General features: G+C 44.3%; 3 long non-coding RNA genes and 1 pseudogene across 5 annotated transcripts in view; 3 read left to right on the forward strand and 1 right to left on the reverse strand.

Annotated features, from left to right (window-relative positions):
• The window catches only part of LOC123385277, a 42,858-nt gene extending 38,581 nt beyond the window's left edge, over nt 1-4,277 (forward strand). Inside the window, exons 2-4 of the long non-coding RNA XR_006597498.1 lie at nt 467-639; nt 3,777-3,903; nt 4,038-4,277. This is a non-coding gene — a long non-coding RNA (uncharacterized LOC123385277). The remainder of the gene's footprint in view (nt 1-466; nt 640-3,776; nt 3,904-4,037) is intronic.
• LOC123385278 lies at nt 3,759-4,562 on the reverse strand. Its single transcript, XR_006597499.1, has 2 exons — nt 4,276-4,562; nt 3,759-4,116 (listed from the first exon to the last, which is right to left on the reverse strand). It is a non-coding gene; the product is annotated as an uncharacterized LOC123385278 (long non-coding RNA).
• On the forward strand, nt 4,556-21,209 carry LOC111560406. Of its 3 annotated transcripts, XR_006597497.1 has the most exons (5): nt 4,556-4,692; nt 5,498-6,455; nt 10,291-10,461; nt 11,031-11,244; nt 21,110-21,209. It is a non-coding gene; the product is annotated as an uncharacterized LOC111560406 (long non-coding RNA). The 3 variants fall into 3 exon arrangements; XR_006597495.1 differs by lacking the exon at nt 4,556-4,692 and having other exon boundaries at nt 4,732-6,455; XR_006597496.1 differs by lacking the exons at nt 4,556-4,692; nt 10,291-10,461 and having other exon boundaries at nt 4,732-6,455.
• LOC123385276 lies at nt 11,255-13,680 on the forward strand (annotated as a pseudogene).
• Nucleotides 21,210-21,332: the final 123 nt, after the last annotated feature.

Genomic DNA, 21,332 nt, shown 5'->3' on the forward strand with positions numbered 1-21,332 from the left:
CTGAGGATACCACGGGGAGCAAGACCATTAGCAGGAGGGTGAAGGAAGGTGTTTGGAAAACACAGGTGCCCTGTTACATAGAGAAGTTTCTTAGGCAAAGAGGAATCTTTGTTAATAGCTCTCGTCCTGGTACAAGCAGGCAGTTGAGGGGAGATAAAGAGCTTTTCCGGGATCTGCTGGGTTTGGATTGCTTTTAACTCAAAATAATGTTCATGGCACAGTGGCCCATTTGGGGGCTGCCTGCCGTTGGCCCCTATCAGAGCATGAAACCCTCTGCCTCTTCTTAGGAACCGTTCTTGCTGTTTGAACAGAATTGGGGTGGATCGTTTGCCTGAGATAGGGCCCTATGGTGTTAACAGGGCAGGCTTCCCACTGTCATGAATAAACGATAGAAGTAATTTTGTATGTTTCCTCATCTGCCTATTCTTTTTCTTCCTTCTTGTCTGCTTTCTGATTTTCCTTTGAGGTTCCTGAGGCCGAATCTGGTTCCTAGGAAACATCAAAGGGAGCCTGCACCAGAGGCCTCTCAGGATGTGCCCGGAAGCCTGCGTCCATCCACTGTGTGGGACGGAATGACACCCCCCACGAGTGTGCTGTCTCCGTTGCTGTTTCTGGTGACCGTCGCAGGTAGGAAGCCAGGTAGGTAGAGTGACCCTTGTTAAAATACAGCTTTGGGGCACCTGTTAGGCTCAGTTGGTTAATGATTTCGGCTGAATCATTGATTTCGGCTCAGGTCATGATCTCATGGTTTGTGGGATTGAGCCCCGTGGGCTCTGTGCTGACAGGGCAGGGCCTGCTTGGGATGCTCTCTCTCCCTCTCTATCTCTTTCCTTCCCCCTCTTGCATGCACTCTCAAGATAAATAAACTTAAATAAAAAAAATAAATAAAATGTTTTATCTGCATCCAGACCTATTGAACTAGAATGCCTAGAGGGTGTGGCTCAAGGGTTTGAAGCAGCTTGCTTGCTTGCTTATTTATTTAAAAGTTTATTTATTTTGAGAGAGAAAGAGCACAAGCAGGAGAGGGACAGAGAGAGAGAGAGAGAGAGAGAGAGAGAGAGAGAGAATCCCAAGCAGGCTCTGCACTGTCAGCACAGAGCTTGACATGAGGCTCAAACTCACGAGCCGTGAGATCATGATCTGAGCTGAAGTTGGACGCTTACCAGACGGAGCCACCGAGGCGCCCCATGAAGCAGCTGACTTATTACGAGCACTGTCGTAGAGTATATAGGGGCTACTGCAGGAAGTGCTACCACTGGAAGAGCCCTGTCATTCCTCATAGATTACTAATGTTTAGGCACTCTTTTTTTTTTTCTCACAAATCCCCACTTTTGCGTTCCTCTTTGTCTTTTTCTTGTGATTCTTCCATGAATTTAAAATTCCTGCGTTCCTGAGCCCCCATGATGTTATTTGCAGTTTGCCTGTCTTCCCTCTCTATCCTCTGTACCTTTGACAAAATGCTGATGATGATTTCATTGATTTGTCAACTATCATGGGGTTCCTACTTCCGTCACAGATCGGGCTGGGACTGTGGAGAACATAGGAACATGGGAGAGTGTTCTCTGGTCTCTTCGCGAGCTGTGTTGAGTGGGTCTTCTAGAGTCTGAAGTAATTATGGCAACTTGGCCTCACGGAAGAATGGTTAGTTGCTGGAAACCTTTTCAAACTTCTTTATTTAGCATTAAGATCTCTGCAGAAGGTATGTCTGTCTATACAGACCATTCAGGTGGTTTTTGCAGAGCAAACAGGTGATCTACCCGAGGAGTGTATCGAAGTCTGTACCTGATTGAAAACTGCTTTAAGCTTTGTCAAGGCTTCTGCCTTGGAAAGTTCTTCTCAGCCACTTGCTCCAGGATTACAGCCTTCTTTCTGTACAGTGGTTTCCTTGACACAGTTTTACAAGTTGGCATTTGAGCTACCTGGTGGCCCACGCCAGAAAGGAAACATGGCAGCTTCTAGGGATCACTCTGTTCAAAAGATGACCTAACAGTTTTTCAAGGGAAATAAAGTCTATCCTACCATATGTGTCTGAAAGAAATTTCTAGACTGGGTCTTCATTTAAAGGCCATTCAGGGACATAGTGGTATCTTTACAAATAAAGGCAATATTTTTCAGAGTAGATGTGGGAGTCCAAGATTATCTGTCTGTTCTACACCCTTCATCATCTCTTGATTTTAATTAGAGATGCTAGTTTTTGTTTTATGTTCAACTGGAGGTTTTTTCCCTCTCTATATCTGAGGTGAAGCTTTTTTTTAGAAAATAAAAGGCTAAAACTATTAAGGTAATTTTTAAAAAGTAGATTTACATTGGAGAAAATGTCATTTCAGTTGAATTAGTTTGTTGCTAGCTTACTCATGGGGAAAGATGCATATCTATTATACCTAATTCCTATTAAATTGGACCAATTAGACTTTCCTCTAGAGTCACTGAACAATTTTTTTAATGTTTATTTACTTAGAGAGAGTGCATGCATGCGAGTGCAGAGGAAAGGGGCAGAGAGAGAGAGAGAGAGAGAGAGAGAGAGAGAAAGAGAGAGCATCCCAGGCAGGCTCCATGCTCTGCACAGAGCCCAACGTGAGACTCCCATCTCACAACTGTGAGATCATGACCTGAGCTGAAATCAAGAGTTGGGTGCCTAACCGACTAAGCCACCCAGGTGCCCCGGCATTGAATGATTCATTCATTCATTTTTTAATGTTTATCTTGAGAGAGAGAGCATGAGCAGGGGAGGAGCAGAGAGAGAGGGAGACACAGAATCTGAAGCAGGCTCCAGGCTGAGCTGTCAGCATAGAGCCCGACACGGGGCTCAAACCCACCAACCGCCAAGTCAGGACCTGAGCCGAAGTCAGACATGTAACCAACAGAGCCGCCCTAGGCGCCCCGAACGATTGTCAAAAACTTGATGATGTGTGTACAGGTAAAAGTAGAGATGACTCTTAAACTGTATTTAACCATTTCTCTTACCTCCAGTTAGAAGTACTATCACCATGAGGAAAGTAACAGTTTCCCGACAGAGCCCTCACTAGGAAAGAGATCTCTATCAATACATAAAAAGAATAAAAAAGTGACTTTGCCCTTGGATTTCAGGGAATGACAAACTGCTGCCGAAGGTTCTGAAAGTCTCAGTTTCTGTCATTTTGTCGTGGACGGGTCACCACACTTGTGGCCCTGCACGACCGTGTCTGCAGGCCACACGGGGGGGTGGCACGGCCCTGATACCGGTCGTCTTTGCCGACTGAAAGCATTTGTAGCTCATTATTTAGAGTCTGATTGAACCTCGTTGTTACATACCCAATGTATTGAGGACAAGTTTTTCTCTCCTTTGAGATTTCCCTGTCAATTGATCAATCATCAGAATCACCCGTGAGACAAAAAATAAAATCAGTTTAGGGACAGCTGGGTGGATCAGTCCATTGAGGGTCCGACTCTTGATTTCGGCTCAGGTCATGATCTCACGGTCTATGAGTCCAAGCCCCGCATCAGGCTGTGTGCTGACTGCATGGAGCCTGCTTGGGATTCTGGCTGCCTCTTTCTGCCCCTCCCCTGCTTCTCTCACGTGTGCATGCTCTCCCTCCCTCTCTCTCTCTTTCTCAAAAATAAATAAAATAAACTTTAAATAAATTAAAAAAAAAAAAAAAGAGCTAGTTGTTACAGACCTAGACTGAGGACAGGTTTTTCTCTCCTTTGAGACTTCCCTGGCAAGTGATCTATCATCAGAATCACCTGTGAGACTAAAAAAATCAATTTAACAACAGGAATATGGTGCTGTTCCTTAGGTAAACCTTTAATACCTGAATTTTGGGTGAGGAGCACGGCGCCACAAATAGTGTAAAAGCCATACACAGCTGGGAAAGAATGCTTAGTAATTTCACGTAGTGAAATGACACGAGGAGGGCCTGGAAGGTACGGTGGGCCAGGGGGGAGAATCCGGGGCGGGGCGGCCGGCGGGGCGCGGCTGGGCTGTCGGCTGAAGGGGGTGCTTTCTGTAGGGGATGCTGGCTGCCGCCATATTCCTCACTGGAGACCTCTGTTTGCAGGTGGGGCCCGCGGCCAGTGTGCTGACGGGAGGAAGCACGCCAACGCTGTCCTTCACCCGACGTGGAAACTACTAGAATCCTGCGGGGGACCACACGGGCGCTTGCTGTCGCCGGGCCGCCTGTGACCTGGCCTGGTGGGGGGGGGGGGGGGAGGTGCCGCTGCTACCTGGTGAGCTGCCCACCCTCGCTCTGAGAGCTGTGAGCCCCGCAGGGCGGGCCCCGTCGGGTCCCCACTCACCTTTGTCCGGAGGCCCGGGTGGCGGCTGCACGGCGGGGAGACGCTGCTGACCGGGGACGCGGCGTCGGGACTCAGGGGGGAGGGACCCCCCCCCCCCGAAGATCTAGGAAAGGACCCCCCTTCCTGGGCAGAGAGCGGGACACGATGACTACGGGGAGCCCGGGCCTGACCCCCTTCGTGTCCCCCAGGAGGCAGGAGCCCGGGGCGGGGGGGGGGGGGGGGGGCGCCCAGGCGGGCCTCGACTCCTCCTCGGCTGGGGGCCCACCGCCGAGGGAGCCCACAGGGACCCCGGCCCCCAGACACTCTTCCCGGAGCAGGCTGTTTCCCGCCTTCGTGAGGACTCCACCTGCAGGAGAGGAGTTGGGAAAGGAGACTTCTCCCATTCAGGAACCACCCAGCAAGAGCTCTGGAGACCAGGTGGGCGGGGGTGCTTGCGGGGGGGGGGGGGGGGGGTGTCGTTGAGGGACGGGGTGCTGAGGTCGCCAGGCGCCACTACAGGCTGTACCGTCACAAGTAGGTGCCTCCTGGGGCGCCTGGGTGGCTCAGTGGATTAAGCATCCGACTTGGACTCAGGTCATGATCTCACCGTTTGTGATCTCACTCTTTGCTGGCAGCCTGGAGCCTGCTTCTGATTCACTGTTTGTTCCCCGCCCCCAGTCACACGCTGTCTCTCTCTCTCTCAAAAAATAGAAAAAAAAAGAAAAGACAAAAAGGTGCCTCCTAAGGACACCCGCCTCCAGCAGCAGCAAGGGAGGTGGCTCCCAGCGCCTTCCCGGTTAACAAAACATCCCCTTCCTCTGCTGTCCTGTCAGGACCAGACACCTGTAAGAATAGATGGTGTTTCTGCCTTCACCAGTCAGCCACCTAATGATGACTTTAGTGCTTCTCCCTCTGGGTGCCTCTGCCAGTGTCTAAGGGGAACGATGATTTAGCAGACGTCCCTGGAGCCGGCCCACATGCGCAGCCCGTGGTTACCACAGATGGAGTCACCTGGGCTAGGCCCACTTTGCCAAACTGGGACCTAGTATCTAACCCAGTTGCAGTTCACCCTTCCCCAGGACTGATCTTAAGAGGTCATTCTGGAATTCCCCCGTCTGCACCAGTGAGGTCATCCATTGAGACCCTTTTGTTCCCCAAAGGGAGGCCATCTTGCCTGAAATAGTCCTGTTTTTGTTCTTTATAATTTCTTTGTCCTGCATTTAAAACCTTTTTCTTTCTGTAGCCCTTTGGAGCTCCTTTCTATTGCCGGATAGGGTGCTGCCCGATTCATGAATCGTTCAATAAGGTCAGTTAGATCTCAGAAACTTCCTCAGTTGAATTGTCGTAATTTAGCAGATTTGGCCCAGGAACGGAGGGCTCTGAACTGCACTTCTGAAGGCGTTCAGGGACGACGAGAAACACAGGCGTGGCACCCGTGAGCCCCTTTCTGAGTTGTCTTTCTTGCCTTTCCCAAGGGCCCTGCATAAGTTCCTCCCGGTTCTGGGCTCTGCCCTCCTTGCCCTGAGCTCCCGATCTCACTTGCTTTCCCAAGTTCCCCGTTTGTCTGAAATCACTCGCTCCACATGGGGGAACTGCCAGCAGTGTGGACACAATCCCCCAGGTGACTGGAAACCCCGGTCCTCGGCTCTGTCCCCACAGTCCACGTCGGGCACTGCCGCCGGCAGCTGGAGCCCCCGTTTGTTGGGGTCCTGCTGAGTCAACCCCTTCCCCGGCCCAGACTCCACGCTGGGAAACGTTGGAGGCGCGCACAGGACTTCTCTCGGCCAGGACACGCTAACAGCACTCGGTGACTGCACGTTATTCGGGCGCACAGGCTTGCTTGTCGTGTCAGATGAAGGCTGGCGCAAAGACCAGGGCTCTCTGCATTCTGAGGAGTTAGGCACGTGACCTCTGGCGCACCTGCTTATTTTGCGTCTAAAGGATGGCAGTCCCGGGAGCTGAAGCCATCTCTACAAACGGCAACATCTCACTAAAACCACCTAGAATCGCAGTGGCTGTTACGAGGAACGTTCCAGTTAGAGAAGATCACTTAAGAAGTGCACCTGGCAGCAAGGATTCCCAAATGAAGCAAACAGGCTGGGATACGTTTTTTAATCGGCAGGCAGAAGCCTCCACAAAGGTTCGAAGTTCCCAAATAGCTTCATTCAAAGATTCACTGTGAAAGCTTATTACAAAATTAAGTAAGTAATTTTTACTGCTTCCCTCTACCCTCCTTTAAATCCTCTTTCTAGTAGTCTTATGTCTGCATTGCCTTTACAGGATTGTAAACAAAAGTCAGCCAAGTTAATGACCTTACAGACACCTTGATATCACCTGTTAAAGGAGGGCCCCATAGGGGACACCCTCCCAGAGTTGACAAAACTCTTACATTCTGGTAAAGTGCTACCTTATTCCCTTAAATGACCAAGGGAAATTAAAAATTAGTGACAAATCTTGCCAAATTGTGCTAAGTACCACATCTACAGATGGGACCCCGGAAAACTGGACAAACCAGCTAAGGGTGACGATCCTTCCCAGAGTCAGCTCTCCTGGATCTCTGAGTGTAGTGCCTGGTGGAGAAAGAGAATAAACTTCACAGTGTCCCTTTCTTTCTAAATCCAGGCCATTGGGCATTGATCTTTGGGAGTGACTCTAGAGTTTTTGAAGATAATATTTTTTTTTTACACCCTCTGAGGCCCGTGGGGTTGTTTAGTATTGCCAGAAATATTTACCGTTTGTCCTGTCTGAAACCTGACAAGATATTTGAAAGGATTTAATGACTCTGTGATTAGAAAGTTGGCCAGATTGGAGGGGCATCTGGGTGGCTCAGTTGGTTAAGTATCCAACTCTTAATTTCAGCTCAGGTCATGATCTCGAGGTCCTAGGATCAAGCCCTTTGTTGGGCTCCATGCTGAGCTTGCAGCCTGCGCTGGATACTCTCTGTCTCCCTCTCTCTGTGCCCCTTCCCCACCTGTTTGAGAGCAGGAGCTCTCTCTTGCTGTCTCAAAATAAATAAGCATTAAAAAAATTTTGGGGGGGCCAGATTGGAAACTGATATTCAGAGCCTGATAGATATTTTTTTTAGGTCTTTTCCTTAAGCTAAATGTAGACAAAGGGAAAGAAAACATTCTGAAGCCTTTGTGGAAAATTGACTAGAAACATTCCAAAGGCAGACAACTCTTAAATCTAGAACATAGGGACACCTGGGTGGCTCAGTCGATTAAGCTTCCAACTTTGGCTCAGGTCATGATCTCATGGTTCATGAGTTCAAGCCCCACATCCCAGGCTCTGTGCTTTCAGCTCAGAGCCTAGAGCCTGCTTTGGATTCTGTGTCTCCCTCTCTCTCTCTCTCCCCTGCCCATGCTCGCACTCTGTCTCTCTCTGTCTCTCTCTGTCTTTCAAAAATAAATGTTAAGAAAAAAAAATTAAAAAAAAAATCTAGAACATAGAATTTTGATTCCCTGTTGGAAATCTCCCTGATACAAAAAGCAAACTAAGGATAACGTGGTTGGATGGGTGGTTCAAGCTGCAATGGCTTTCATTTAGGCTGCGAGGAGACCCAAGTCTTTGAGGAAGAGCTAACCATTCGCCTGATCTCACAGATCTTTGCAAACCCAGACACACAGCCCAGACACAATTCATAGGCAACCTGTCCTTTTTACCAATCCCAAATCCTCCCGTATTTATCTCAAAAGGCTTGTAAGTATTGTCCTTAGGAACCCACGTTCCTCTTGGAGGAACTTAGATTCTTTCCCTGTGCCTGTGAGATATAAAGGTGAACTCTTGATCATCTCTCTCTCTCTTTTAAATTTTATTTTAGAAAGAGAGAGAGAGAGTGTGTTTGTGCGAGCAGGGGAGGGGCAGACAGAGAGAGAGACAGAGAATATCAAGCAGGCTCCGTGTCAGTGTGGAGCCCGGCTCAGGGCTTGATCCCACGACCCTGGGATCATGAAATCAAACTTCAGAGAGGTAATTTTTACCTGAAGGAAGCAAAAGAGGGGAGGGAGAGACTTTAAAAAAAAAGACTTCTCCATGGCTTCCATAGGTTACTTGTCAAAGAAAAATACAAATCTTAAGTGTCTTCTCCACAAATATTAGTCGAAAAAGGTTTAACCATTAGAGCAGGGTAACCGTAATTTATTCTAACTGTACTTTCATAACTGGTAAGTTTTGTATTGTTGTACCTCATTCATGGAAGTAAATTCAAAATGAAGCTATAAAGTCTTTGTTTATGTCTGCCTGTATGGTTTTGTTGTTTGTTGCTTTTTGTGTTTTTTAAATGTATATTTATTTTGAGAGAGAGAGTGCGCGAGTGCATGTGCAAGCAGAGGGGCAGAGAGAGAGAGAGAGAGAGAGAGAGAGAGAGAGAGAGAGAGAGAGAGAAAATCCCAAGCAGGCTCATCACAGAGGCCGATGAGGGGCCCAGTCCCACAAACCGTTAGATCATGACCTGAGCCAAAATCAAGAGCTGGACGCTCCACCTGCTGAGCCACCCAGATGCCCCTATCTGTACGTTTATACGTATCCATACATATATGTTACAGATGTGTGGGATTTTTCTATCTCCCGATGCTGTTGCCAAAACTAATTTGTAAAAGAACTCTACTTAATTGGCTTAAACAAGTAAGTGTTCATATAAATTTAATATTCAGTATTAAAGCCATTTTAAGTTTGTTCGTTTAATTAAAATGGTCATGTCTTTGGAGTTACCAACAGCATTGAATACAATACATGCAACTTTTACTCTACCTGGTTTTATTATCAAATAAGTCCTTGTTATTGCTTATAGAATTTGTCATCAAGAAACATAGTTGGGGAGGGCACCTGGGTGGCTCAGTTGGTTAAGCATCTAACTCTTGATTTCAGCTCTACTCATGATCTCAGGGTTGTGAGATCAAACCCCTCATCAAGCTCTGTGCTGAGCATGGAGCCTGCTTAAGATTCTCTCTCCCTCCCTCTCTCTCTCTCTCCTTCTCCCCCTCCCTCCCTCTCTCTCTGTCCCTCTTTTTCTCTCTCTCCCTCTTTTTCTCTCTCCCTTTTTTTCTCTCTCCCTCTTTTTCTCTCTCTCCCTCTTTTTCTCTCTCTCCCCCTCTCTCTCCACCTCTTTCTCTTTCTCCCTCTCTCCTTCTGTCTCTCCCTCTCTCCTTCTCTCTCCCTCCCTCTCCCTGTCTCTCCCTCCCCCCACCTCCCTCTGCCCCTCTCTGCCACTTGCACGCTTCCTTTCTCTCTCAAAAAAGGAAAAGAGACACATAGCTTGGGATGATGTCTGACTTTGTCTAATGTCTCATGAAGTTTCTGCTGGTGGTCTAAACATAATTAAGAACAAGCAAATAGATGTAAATAGGATACAAAAGTGTGCAGGTGAAATTTTTAGAAAGTTTCTCCAGATCTTTTTGGTAACTTGAAACTTTAAAGTTTTGCTATGTTAAATTACGTAATGGGTAGTCATTAATTATCCAGATCATTTCCAAATAAGATAAAATACTAACACACTATTTACTAAACCCAGGCTTCCTTCTGCAAAAGAGCGGAGGATAAATGGGTCCCTTAGTAAACGTCCTTTGTCACACTGAAAACTTTACTACGAGAAAGCATGTATTTCTAGAAATAATAAAAAGTATTTAAAAAATTTTGCTAAGCCACAGAATGTTAACATAATAGTTCATAATTGTTTAGTTCTTTATTTTTACTAAAAACTAGGGTACTTATGGTTAAACATGCTACTATATTTTTAAACCTACTAGAAATAACAAAGGAAACATCTCTGTGTGAAAAGAAAGTAGGATGTATCTTTTCAGTAAAAGACAGTATGAGAAATGGAGATGCATTTTTGTTGAGAAAAAAGTTGTCGAAGGTTTGTAGGAAAGGAATTTCTGAGAGGGATTTTATGCATGAACAGGGCTGGCTGGTTAAGATTGGAATACGTTTAAACAAGTTAAATAAATTTTAATATCAAAACTAGGTGCAAACTTAGAATTTGGTTTTCTCTCTGTTAAAAGGACAAAATTTGCATAAGGTCTGTTCTCCTTGTAACAGGACACAGTTGACAACACTGGTTATGTTCCCAAGGCTTTGACTGCATGATCATATTTGAAAGAGATGTGCGCAGACTCAGGACGAGATAGGTTTAGAGAACTAGAATTGACTTTATGGATCCAGTAAAGCCCCTTGGTGAAAAGAACATCCATCTGGCACCTTGTTTCAAAGGTATCAACAAAACAAAACTTAAAAAAAAAAATTTTTTTAACGTTTATTTTTGAGACGTGCGTGCGCGCGCACACACACACACACACACACACACACACACACACACACAGTGTGAATAGGGGAGGGGCACAGAGAGAGGGAGGCACAGAATCCGAAGCAGGCTCCAGGCTCCGAGCTGTCAGCACAGAGCCCGATGCGGGGCTTGAACTCACGAACCGTGACATCATAACTTTAGCTGAAGTCGGACGCTTAACCGACTGAGCCACGTAGGAGCCCCTCAACAAAACAATTTTTAAAAGAACTTTTATGTCCAATCACTGCTCTTGCTGCACTTAGGTAGATAATTAGGTCATGTTTAATGCAAACAAATTAGTTTTTCTATTATCTTTGATAAAGAAATGGGGGTGATTGTAGAGAGAAAAATTATGTTTGCACTTGTGTAGACATTAGACTGTAGTCCTGTTAATTGTCTCTGAGGTTTTGTTATGTACCTGTAAATCCGATTTGATCCTGAATTCTTCTAGTTTCCTCAAATATCTGGCTAGGACTCACCAAACTGCCATTTCCAGTTTTCTCCCACCTTGATTAGGGGCCGCTGAGAACAAAGACCACCCTTGAATCTCCTGTAAAGGTCCTGTACCAGGTCGTCCTCACTGAAGTTCAGGGACTTGCACTTTGGATACGTGTGTCACAGCTGAAGAAGGCCGCGCCTGACATCTGGTTCTGTACAGACTCTGAAGCCTCTGAACCGACTTGACGAGGAAGAGAAGCAGTGGACGCGAGGTAGACTGCTTCCTCCCAAGAGGCCAGACCGATATTTCATACTTTAAAACGAAACCCTCTCTTCCTGTCTTTCTGTCCTGTACTCTGACCCTGGTCCAGAAAATAACACCCTCATGTGTGTGTCCCCGGCCACTGCTAACGGGGGTAACCTCACCGTTAGAACGTTTCCTTTCGGGCTGAAGGCACTGAAACCCAGGCTGACCGCTGGCTTGAACAGGGAAATGTAGCAATCCCGGTGAATGAGTCTGTTCACAGAACCGCCTCAGCAGGAATGGTCTGTGCCCTCACAGTTTGTCTTTGTCTGGAGTGGTTTTCACTCTCCTTAGGCCCATGAATGCTTGGGTGGTTGGCAAACAACACCCCTTAGGATATCTCCCGTTGCCCCTGACTGTTCACAAACAGACTGAGACACCTCATGGCTCGACGTCCCTGAGTTTATATCATCGACATAAAAAGGCTGACCGGGAGGCATTCAGAGTTCAGAATTAGCTTCTGTTGGTAGATCACTGTTTCCTTGGCCGGAAAAAGTGCAGATGGGGCTGTGACCCAGAACATCGCTTGAACACGCTCCAGAGCCTGCTGCTGGAAACAAGGCCTGCCTGGCAAAAACGGCTAGACTTTGTGGCCAAAGTTAATGCGTGATAATAGGAGAGGCCTGGATTATCTTTTAGCTGAACAAGGAGGGGTCTGTGCTGAAACTCACATAAGATCACTGGGCAAGCCACTTGGCTTAAAAAGGTGACTCTTTCAGTGGGGTCTGTCATCAGTCAAATGGAACGTACCAGTCACAAAACCATATACATTCTATAGGTGAAGAGACACGTAGGTAGCTTCAGAGAACAGGTTTCTTTGATTCTGGAAAGACAGCGTTGTTTCAAACAAGAAGTCCTAAAAATCATAATCATCCTCCTCAGCTCATTCGGTTCCATGTAATTAGTTCTTGTTCTGCTTGAATCCGGTTTTTCCATCAGTTCTGGAAATTCTTACCAGTCCTGCTTTCCAGTGTTTTAACTTTGGTTGTTGGAAACCTCTGCTCGTCCAAAGTCCTTTCCTTGACTCTGCTTCAAGATGAAATACTTTGGCAGGAACACCTTTGCAAAAGATCACTTTTTCGCTGCCTGACCGCCACCATCATGGGTCGCGTCCTCACTCCTGGGAAGGGCGTGTCCCAGTCCCTACTGCCTTACCACTGCAGCGCCCCTGCCTGGTTGAAGTTGACATCTGAGTCCATGAAGGAGCAGCTCCACAAAGTGGGCAAGTAGGGCCTGACTCCCTCACAAGTAGGTGTGACCCAGAGAGACTCGAGTACGTTCTGTGACAATAAAATCTTGAGAATTCTTAAAGGACTTGCTCCTGATCTTCTTGAGGATCTCCACCATTTGATTAAGAAAGCTGTTGCTGTTTGAAAGCATCTTGAGAGGAAGAGAAAGGATAAGGATGCTAAGTTACGACCGATTCTGATCGAGAGCCGTAGTCACTTGTTGCTTCAGTATTATAAGACCAAAAGAGTCCTCTCCCCTAGTTAGAAATACCAGTTAGCCTCAGCCTCTGCCCTGGTTGTATAAATCTGTCTTTGTACTCGAGCAATAAAATCATTGTCTAACTAGAAAAACAAAAGTGTCAGAACGATAGTTGTCATAAATAACTTAGAAAAGCCTTTTTAAAAAGTAATTGTTAAGAGATCTAATTGAGTTCCTTATAATGGAATTGACAAGGAAATTTGTTTTCTTCTGTGACATACATTTTAAGATAATAGCTAATTTATGACTGATAACATTATACGAAGGTACATCAGACTGGGGGTACCTGGGTGGCTCAGTTGGATGAGCGTCTGATTCTGGATCCCAGGGTTGTGGGATCGAGCCCCGAGTTGGACTCTGCACTGAGCGTGGAGCCTGCTTAGGATTCTCTCTCTTTCTCTCCCTCTGCCCCTGTACTCTGCTCACTCTCTCTTTCTCTAAAACAACAAAACCAAAAAAAGATGTATCAGACTTTGGGGTTTCATAAAATTTCCAGAACACTTGTATAACTATAATAAAGAAAGCTTAGTATTACTTACTATTTGACACTACTTGTAATTTAAGATATCAAATAAGCCTAATTAGTTTAACAGCTCTCTTGTATAAGGAGGGAGAATACTTTTTTGGTGTGATTTTTCCAAGGATGCTCTGGAAAAATCCCAATGTTAATTTGAGGTCAAAAGGACTTCATTTAGAATTTGATTTTTGGAAGGTTGTCAAAAAATATCAAAAGGTTTTAGAACACTTAGTCAAATACTAAATGAAGTAATACTTAGTTATCCAATTACCATAGTAACAACTAAAGGTTTCATAGGCAAATATAGAAACTTAAAAAAAACCTTAGCCTTTAAAAAAAATTATTTTAAGGTTTATTTGTTTTTGAAAGAGACACACCCAGAGTGTGAGCGGGGGAGGGGCAGAGACAGCGGGAGACACAGAATCCAAAGCAGGCTTCAGGCTCCAGGCTCTGAGCTGTCAGCACAGAGCCCGATGCAGGGCTCGGACCCACGGAATTGTGAGATACGACCTGAGCCGAAGTTGGCGCTTAACGGACTGACCCACCCAGGAGCCCCTAAATTTAGCTCTTTTAATAGAGAAGATATAGCTTTCTTAGGTAACAAAAGACCTGATCATGAACCACAGGAAATTGCTTTGACAAGACACAAAATCTTTCTTTCTTCTGGGCAGATGACTGAAAAAGGTAAAGAAAAACCTTCCATAATCTCTTAACAAGAGCAGGCCAGTTGTCCATGAAAACTTGGTCCTTTTAACAAAGAGAAAACCGAATTCTAGTTTTGTACTAATTTTAGTTATGAAAGTAAAACTCATTAATTAAATTCATTCCAATCTTAGTCCTGATCACACCTAAAACTCCTTTCCCTATTATTTCCGGTAGTTTTAATCACATATATTAGATTTTTAACCCTTAACCTCTTTTAATTTTTCATGAAAATTAAGAAATATGCAATAATGAACTATCTTTTACATTAGCATCTTTGCTTTATAATTTGTAGAAACGTGGTTTTTCACGGAACATTTCTCAGTGTGGGATAAAACGTGTTTAGTACTAGACTAAAATAGCTTTAATCCTCCACGAAAGGAAGAAAAAGTGCATAAACCTGTATGTAATAATTAATGTTTCAGTGTTTTTATCTTATTAGGAAATGATCTGTATAGTCAAATTTAACTTAGTGAAACTTTAAGGTTGTAGGTTACAAAAAAATTTGGAGACACTGTTTCAGAAATGTACCTAAAACCTTTTTATCTTACTTACATCCATTTAATTTACTTATTGTTAACAACTATGTTTAGATTAACTACAAACACTTCATTAGATGTTAGACAACTTCGGTCATCATCCTGGCTTATTTTTCTAGGTGACAGAGTTTGTAACAAAGACATCACAGACTTAGCTGATTACTAAACCCAGAAGGAATTACAATGCTGTTAACTCTGGAGACATGCCTATTTTCAATCAACCGGCAAACGTAAACTAGCTTTTATATCATATAATACTTAGATCACATGAACCTGAAAAGCATTTGGGTTATTTTCTATTACATTTTGAGAATTTAGTTTATATAAATGTTTATATGTTTAAGCCAATTAAATAGAACTCTATTACAAATAAATTTTGATATTGCCATCCAGAGGTAGAAAATAACACACATCTATGACACTACATGAACACTGAGACAGATGCAAACAGAGACTTCATATGTTTGTTTTAAAACTTTAGCCATGATGGGGCACCTACTGGCTCAGTCAATAGAGCAGATGACTCCTGATCTCAGGGTAGTGAGTTCAAGCCCCACACTGGGTAGGGAGCCTATAAATAAATCAGTAAGTATGTAAATAAGTAAATAAGTAAATTAAAAATAGTCCTGAGACATATCATAATGTAAACTCATTTACTGTAAAAGATCAGAAAGGGGAAAGGCTATTTAAAATTTAGGCCAATGAAAAATCCGTTGGAATAAGTTAAGTTTATCTGCTCAGACAGCTAAAACTTTTTCTACCAATATTTGATTTTTCATTACCCTTTTTGTTTTTCTATAATTCCCTCACTGAAGTTTATAGAACTTTTGATTCTCAGAGGGACAGGGAAGGAATGTTAGTTCCTCCAGGAAGTTTTTGGTCAGGACAAACAAATATTTCTGGGAGTATTGGATGACCCCTTGGACTGAAGAGGCATTCCCAGAGACAGTGCAAAAGATAGTTTATTTTGATTTTTCTCTGGGGCACCACAGGCAGAGATCTGGGGGAGCTGACTGTGGTACAAATCTTACCGTTAGCCGGGTCCTTGTTTTTCTAGGATCCCACCTGTAGGTCCTGAGTGGAGTTTAAAGTGGAGAGTGTAGCTGGGGGATTTAACAAAATTTGGCAAGGTTTTTTAAAAATTAATTTTAATTTTAGTTTCCCTTTGGCTGTTTTAAGGGACTCATAGCAGTTCACCCGAAAATCCTTCATAGTCTTGTCAACACTGGGAAGGACCCGAGCAGAGGCCTTCCTTGGGAGGTAAATATGGGGGTGTCTGTAAGGCCATCAAGTTGGCCGACCATTTACAGGCTTGGTTCTAAGTCTTTTCCGAGTCCTCAGCTATGATCATGAATGGTGGCCTCCTATCCTGTTTTCTGCCTTTTTATTAATCCATTAATCTCAAGAGGTTATCTGTGTATTAAAAACTTTTGAGGATCTTCCTTGGATTTAGGAAATTCTTTAACTATGATGTCTAGATCAGCCTTTGAACTAGGAGAGGAAGATACCGGGAGAGGATGCTGTGACATTGGTGGTGTTAGTTTGAAAGTTGACTGTCTCTTCAAGTGGAAAGGCAGTCCGGACAGAGGGTCCCCGGAATGGGTATCGGACCAAGGAGGGTGGAGGGGAGCTGTGGGCGGTCACATCCATCAGTCTTACAGTCTTTGTTGTAGGTACCTTTTATGTCCCTAATTTTTGTATTCACCTTTGGCAGTTTGGCCAATCAAGGTGTCTGTAAGGTCATTAACTTGGCTGACTTTTGTTTACAATCCTGTAAAGGCAATGCAGATATAAGACTACTAGAAAGAGGATTTAAAGGAGGGTAGAGGGAAGCAGTAAAAATTACTTACTTAATTTTGTAATAAGCTTTCACAGTGAATCTTTGAATGAAGCTATTTGGGAACTTTGAACCTTTGTGGAGGCTTCTGCCTGCCGATTAAAATACGTATCCCAGCCTGTTTGCTTCATTTGGGAATCCTTGCTGCCAGGTGCACTTCTTAAGTGATCTTCTCTAACTGGAACGTTCCTCGTAACAGCCACTGCGATTCTAGGTGGTTTTAGTGAGATGTTGCCGTTTGTAGAGATGGCTTCAGCTCCCGGGACTGCCATCCTTTAGACGCAAAATAAGCAGGTGCGCCAGAGGTCACGTGCCTAACTCTTCAGAATGCAGAGAGCCCTGGTCTTTGCGCCAGCCTTCATCTGACACGACAAGCAAGCCTGTGCGCCCGAATAACGTGCAGTCACCGAGTGCTGTTAGCGTGTCCTGGCCGAGAGAAGTCCTGTGCGCGCCTCCAACGTTTCCCAGCGTGGAGTCTGGGCCGGGGAAGGGGTTGACTCAACAGGACCCCAACAAACGGGGGCTCCAGCTGCCAGCGGCAGTGCCCGACGTGGACTGTGGGGACAGAGCCGAGGACCGGGGTTTCCAGTCACCTGGGGGATTGTGTCCACACTGCTGGCAGTTCCCCCATGTGGAGCGAGTGATTTCAGACAAACGGGGAACTTTGGAAAGCAAGTGAGATCGGGAGCTCAGGGCAAGGAGGGCAGAGCCCAGAACCGGGAGGAACTTATGCAGGGCCCTTGGGAAAGGCAAGAGAGACAACTCAGAAAGGGGCTCACGGGTGCCACGCCTGTGTTTCTCGTCGTCCCTGAACGCCTTCAGAAGTGCAGTTCAGAGCCCTCCGTTCCTGGGCCAAATCTGCTAAATTACGACAATTCAACTGAGGAAGTTTCTGAGATCTAACTGACCTTATCGAACGATTCATGAATCGGGCAGCACCCTATCCGGCAATAGAAAGGAGCTCTGAGGAGCTGTACAAGAAGGAAGAGGCTTTTGGAGGCAGAAGGGGGAAAAGAATGGGTCGTTACACGCTAAGGTAACTTACCAGTGGTGGACAGGCAGCTTACCTATTGGTGTTGACCAGAACATTCCAGACCGATGGGTTAAGACTACATTCCTGGGAGGGTTGTAACTGCAGGTAGGTTAGGTATCAAGTCTTGTTTTGCTGATGTGGGGCTTACTGCAAGTGACTGCATTGCCTGCTATTACTTTTCAAAGTTTCTAGATTTTTCTAACCTTGTAATTGTCTTAAAATGTTAAAAGCTTCCAATTGAAAAATAATCTGAAATTACCAAAGATTAACCATGTTCTTCTATCACTAAATATTAACACAGTTTACTTTCTTTTATGTTGCTAAGTCTTTGATTTTATAGCTTCTATGGATGGAAGTGTGTATTAAACGTGGCTCATTAGTTCTTTGAAGTTGGTTATGTTAAAAGATAGTTATGAAAGAAAGGTACAGTCATGAATTATACAGATATAAAATGAACATGCATTAGCTTTTATCCTAGTCATTAATCAATGTTGTATTGTTTTACAAGAGAATCTGAAGAACATAGGTGAAGAACATTGAAATAAATGTGCAACTGGAGGCCAGACTGGTTCCTATAGGGGAACATCTGTCTATAAATAAGTTATTTTTGCATTGTTATAAGTCACCTCCAACTGATAGAGTTGTCCAATAGCTGAAATACAAGAAAGACTAGAATTAGATAACCAAGAGATCCTTTAGACAGTGTTTTATTTTCCACTGAAATACAGATTTTGCCCTACTGTCACATTATGTGTTTTTGAACTGAACTGAGTCATAGATAATCCTTGAATTAGCGTTGATAAACATTATTTCTGCAGCATAAGACATAAATAATTTTATTCTGCCGAAGTACAAAGTTTGGAATTAATGACAAAACCAAAGATTTCTTCCCTCACCAAAAACGTATTATAAATAGTACAATTGTATTTAATACAGGCGCCAAGAAAGGAATTCTTTTTCCATGGGGAAAAGAATAGTCTTGTCAACAAATGGTACTGGGACAACAGGATACTCCCATATGAAAACGAAATTTAGACCCCTACCTTAAGCTACATAAATGAACTCAAAATAGATTGAAGGGTATCAGAATATGTGACCCCAAATATGTCTCTTTGGTATAAGGATTATTTGAACTGATTATTTTTGAGAGAAAGCACTAAGGAGAGAAGCTCTTAAAAACAGTAGAATTTATGTGTAGTCCCTTTTGTAAGGGAAATTTACATTTATAAGGGAAATCTCCATTTGTTAAGTGTCTCTTCCTCTGAACCTGGAAGAGAATGATTCCAAGTCAGTAGAAACTCTTACCCTTGGAGAAGGAGGGGACTGAAATCTGTGTAACAACCTTACCTTTGTTTTAGGTGTTTTTCAAGGTAACCTGTCATAACTGGCCCCCCACCTCCAACATCTCTGTCTTCGGTCAAAAGGTCTCCTCGTTTAAATAATTTAGGACCATTGATCTTTAGGGAAATGCAAATGAAAGCCACACTGGGATACCACTTACCCAGTGTGGCTAGAATAAGACAAAAAGGGAACAAGTGTCAGTAAGGACACAGAGATGAGAACCCTCAGGCATTGCTGGTAGGAACATAAAATGGCACAGGCACTCTAAAACAGTCCAGCAGTTCCTCAGAAAGATAAACAGAGCCTTTCAAACCTTAGGACCCAAACCCCCTTTGAACTGCTAAGTAATTATCCTAGAGAAGCAAAACACTTGTACATGCAAAGACTTGTGCACAAATGTATATAGAAGCATTATTCACCAAGTAGTGCTACCGAATAGGACAAATTCAAGAAATTCAAAACAAGTCAAGATTAAATTCGTAGAGGATAAATGGCATTTTCTGCAGTTTTGTTTTCAAGTGGGCAAGACCAGACAGATGCACCTAAAAGAAGTTGTTTCAAAGTAGTTAAGGGTAGAAAAAAAGAAACAAGAGCCATTCAAGGATCCTGTTGTCCAGGCTAGGCTGTAATGGGGGCGTGGGGGTGTCCATTGTTTCCCTGGAGGATCCATTTTCTTTGGGTGGGCTGTGTCAGAGAGAACCTGAGTACCAATAACTTAGCCAGGAGTTCTCTGAAGGTCATGGAGAGGGAGCTAGGGAGTGAAAGCAAAAAACAGGCTTGCTCTAACAGCCCAGAGAGGCAGCATGGTGGGAAAGCTGATTGTGTAGACAGGAGGAGGAGAGGAGTTGTAATCCCCCTCAGCCAGCCCCTGGTTACTGGGAAGCCTTTGACAGGTGCCTTAATGTTTCCGACCACTGTCTGTAGACTCCATTCTTTATTTCAACTTGGTAGTGACTTTGTAGGAGGCCCCACTGCCGTGTGCTGGCGCTCTGGTCGCAGGGATTCTGAACTTCGTACTACTGTCAGCACAGATGTGAGGACCAGCCTCCTATATCAGCACTCCCTTCCACACCTCAATGCCTGAAACCTCAAGCTGAGCATCTCAAAATTAGACCCTGTAGGGATTTAAAGTATGCAACATGGCACTTTGGCATATTGATTATTTTGAATTGATGGTACCTGGGAAAGTGCCGTGCAAGAAGAACACCGCCCCCACTGTGGTCCCCTGAAAGCAGGCCGGAAGTCTGCCATGGGCAAGGTAGCCTCCCTGTGCCAGGAGGGGAGAGGGCACCCTTAGCCCCAAAGACGGGGATTTAGAGAGAGAAGACCGTGGAGAAGCCTGTACAAACATACCTTGTTAATACTTCTTCACCATTAACTACCCCAAGTTCAAATCCCTTTGTCCTTTCAGTTCACAAATCTATTGTTTCTTTGCCTAAAATGTATTAAACCTCCTGTTTTGTTCCCTTCTTTGCACCTCCTTTCTTTCTTGGGCACTTGGGCGTACGTCTGGCACACAGACTTCAATTTGTTTTTCCTCCGTTAATCAGCCTTTTTGTTACGGGGAGTGGAGATATCAGGCAGAAAGGTTGGAGAGTAGGAGGGAGAACTTTTTCCTTCCCTGTAACCCACTACCTAGTTTTTAAATGTTGGTCAGTTGATTTTGTCTTGGTCTGATCAATATATTTAAAATTTTACGCTTCATCTTCTTTCAGCCTTGGTTCCTGAAATTTGTTGTTGAAGGGGTTTACCAGTTGCCTCGTAATATCTGAACTGTATGAACTAAAGTATCTAGTAGTTAGTTACTATCAGCAGTGAAGTCAGTTATCTGGTGCCCGGTCACAAAATGTCTCTGTCCTTACTTTCCTCAACTGCAGAATAGACACCAGTTTGTGATTTCAGTAAATACCTGAGGCCCCCTCCCTGGTTTATATTGGTCTTACAGCTTTTCTTTCTGTGGATTTCTCCCTGCACCTACCCCCTTGGGTCTCCTGTGTTCTTAGCCTGACTTTTACTTACCTGGACCCTATAGTCACTGGCAATTTAAGCTCAGAAGGTAATTTTGATATCATTTTACGAGACTTTCCCCTCTGGCACATAATGTTTAATTTAAAAACTTTAGGTTGGCTAACTTTAACTGTAACTTTAAGTTACAGTTTATGCACATAGATGGTATGACTAGAGATCATTTACTCTAGAAGCCTGGTCTTTGAATGTTCTGATTGTCTTCAGTTACTGCCTTGTTGAATAGTTCGGGGGCTGTGGAGGGTTTTTTTGTTGTTTTTTCTCTTTTCATCTTGAGTGATTTTGGGTGTGCATGTTCACTTACAATAATTGTCCAACCCACAGTTTTCTTTTTTCTTTCATTTTTAATAGATATCAGAGCATATTTGAAAGCGATGGTGTAGAATTCTACTGTTGTGTGATATCAGACATGGTTTTTCCAATGCCACTGAATCCAATTTGTGAGAAAGGTCAGTGACGTTGTATTGCTTGACGAGGGCAGCCATTTTTGTTTTTTCTTTCATAACAATTTGTCTTTGTAATTGATCTCCTAGGTTCTAATGCCTTCCCGTGATCCTCCTCCAGCCAGACCGGA

This window comes from Felis catus, chromosome B2, assembly GCF_018350175.1.
Source record: "Felis catus isolate Fca126 chromosome B2, F.catus_Fca126_mat1.0, whole genome shotgun sequence".
Lineage (NCBI taxonomy): Eukaryota > Metazoa > Chordata > Mammalia > Carnivora > Felidae > Felis > Felis catus.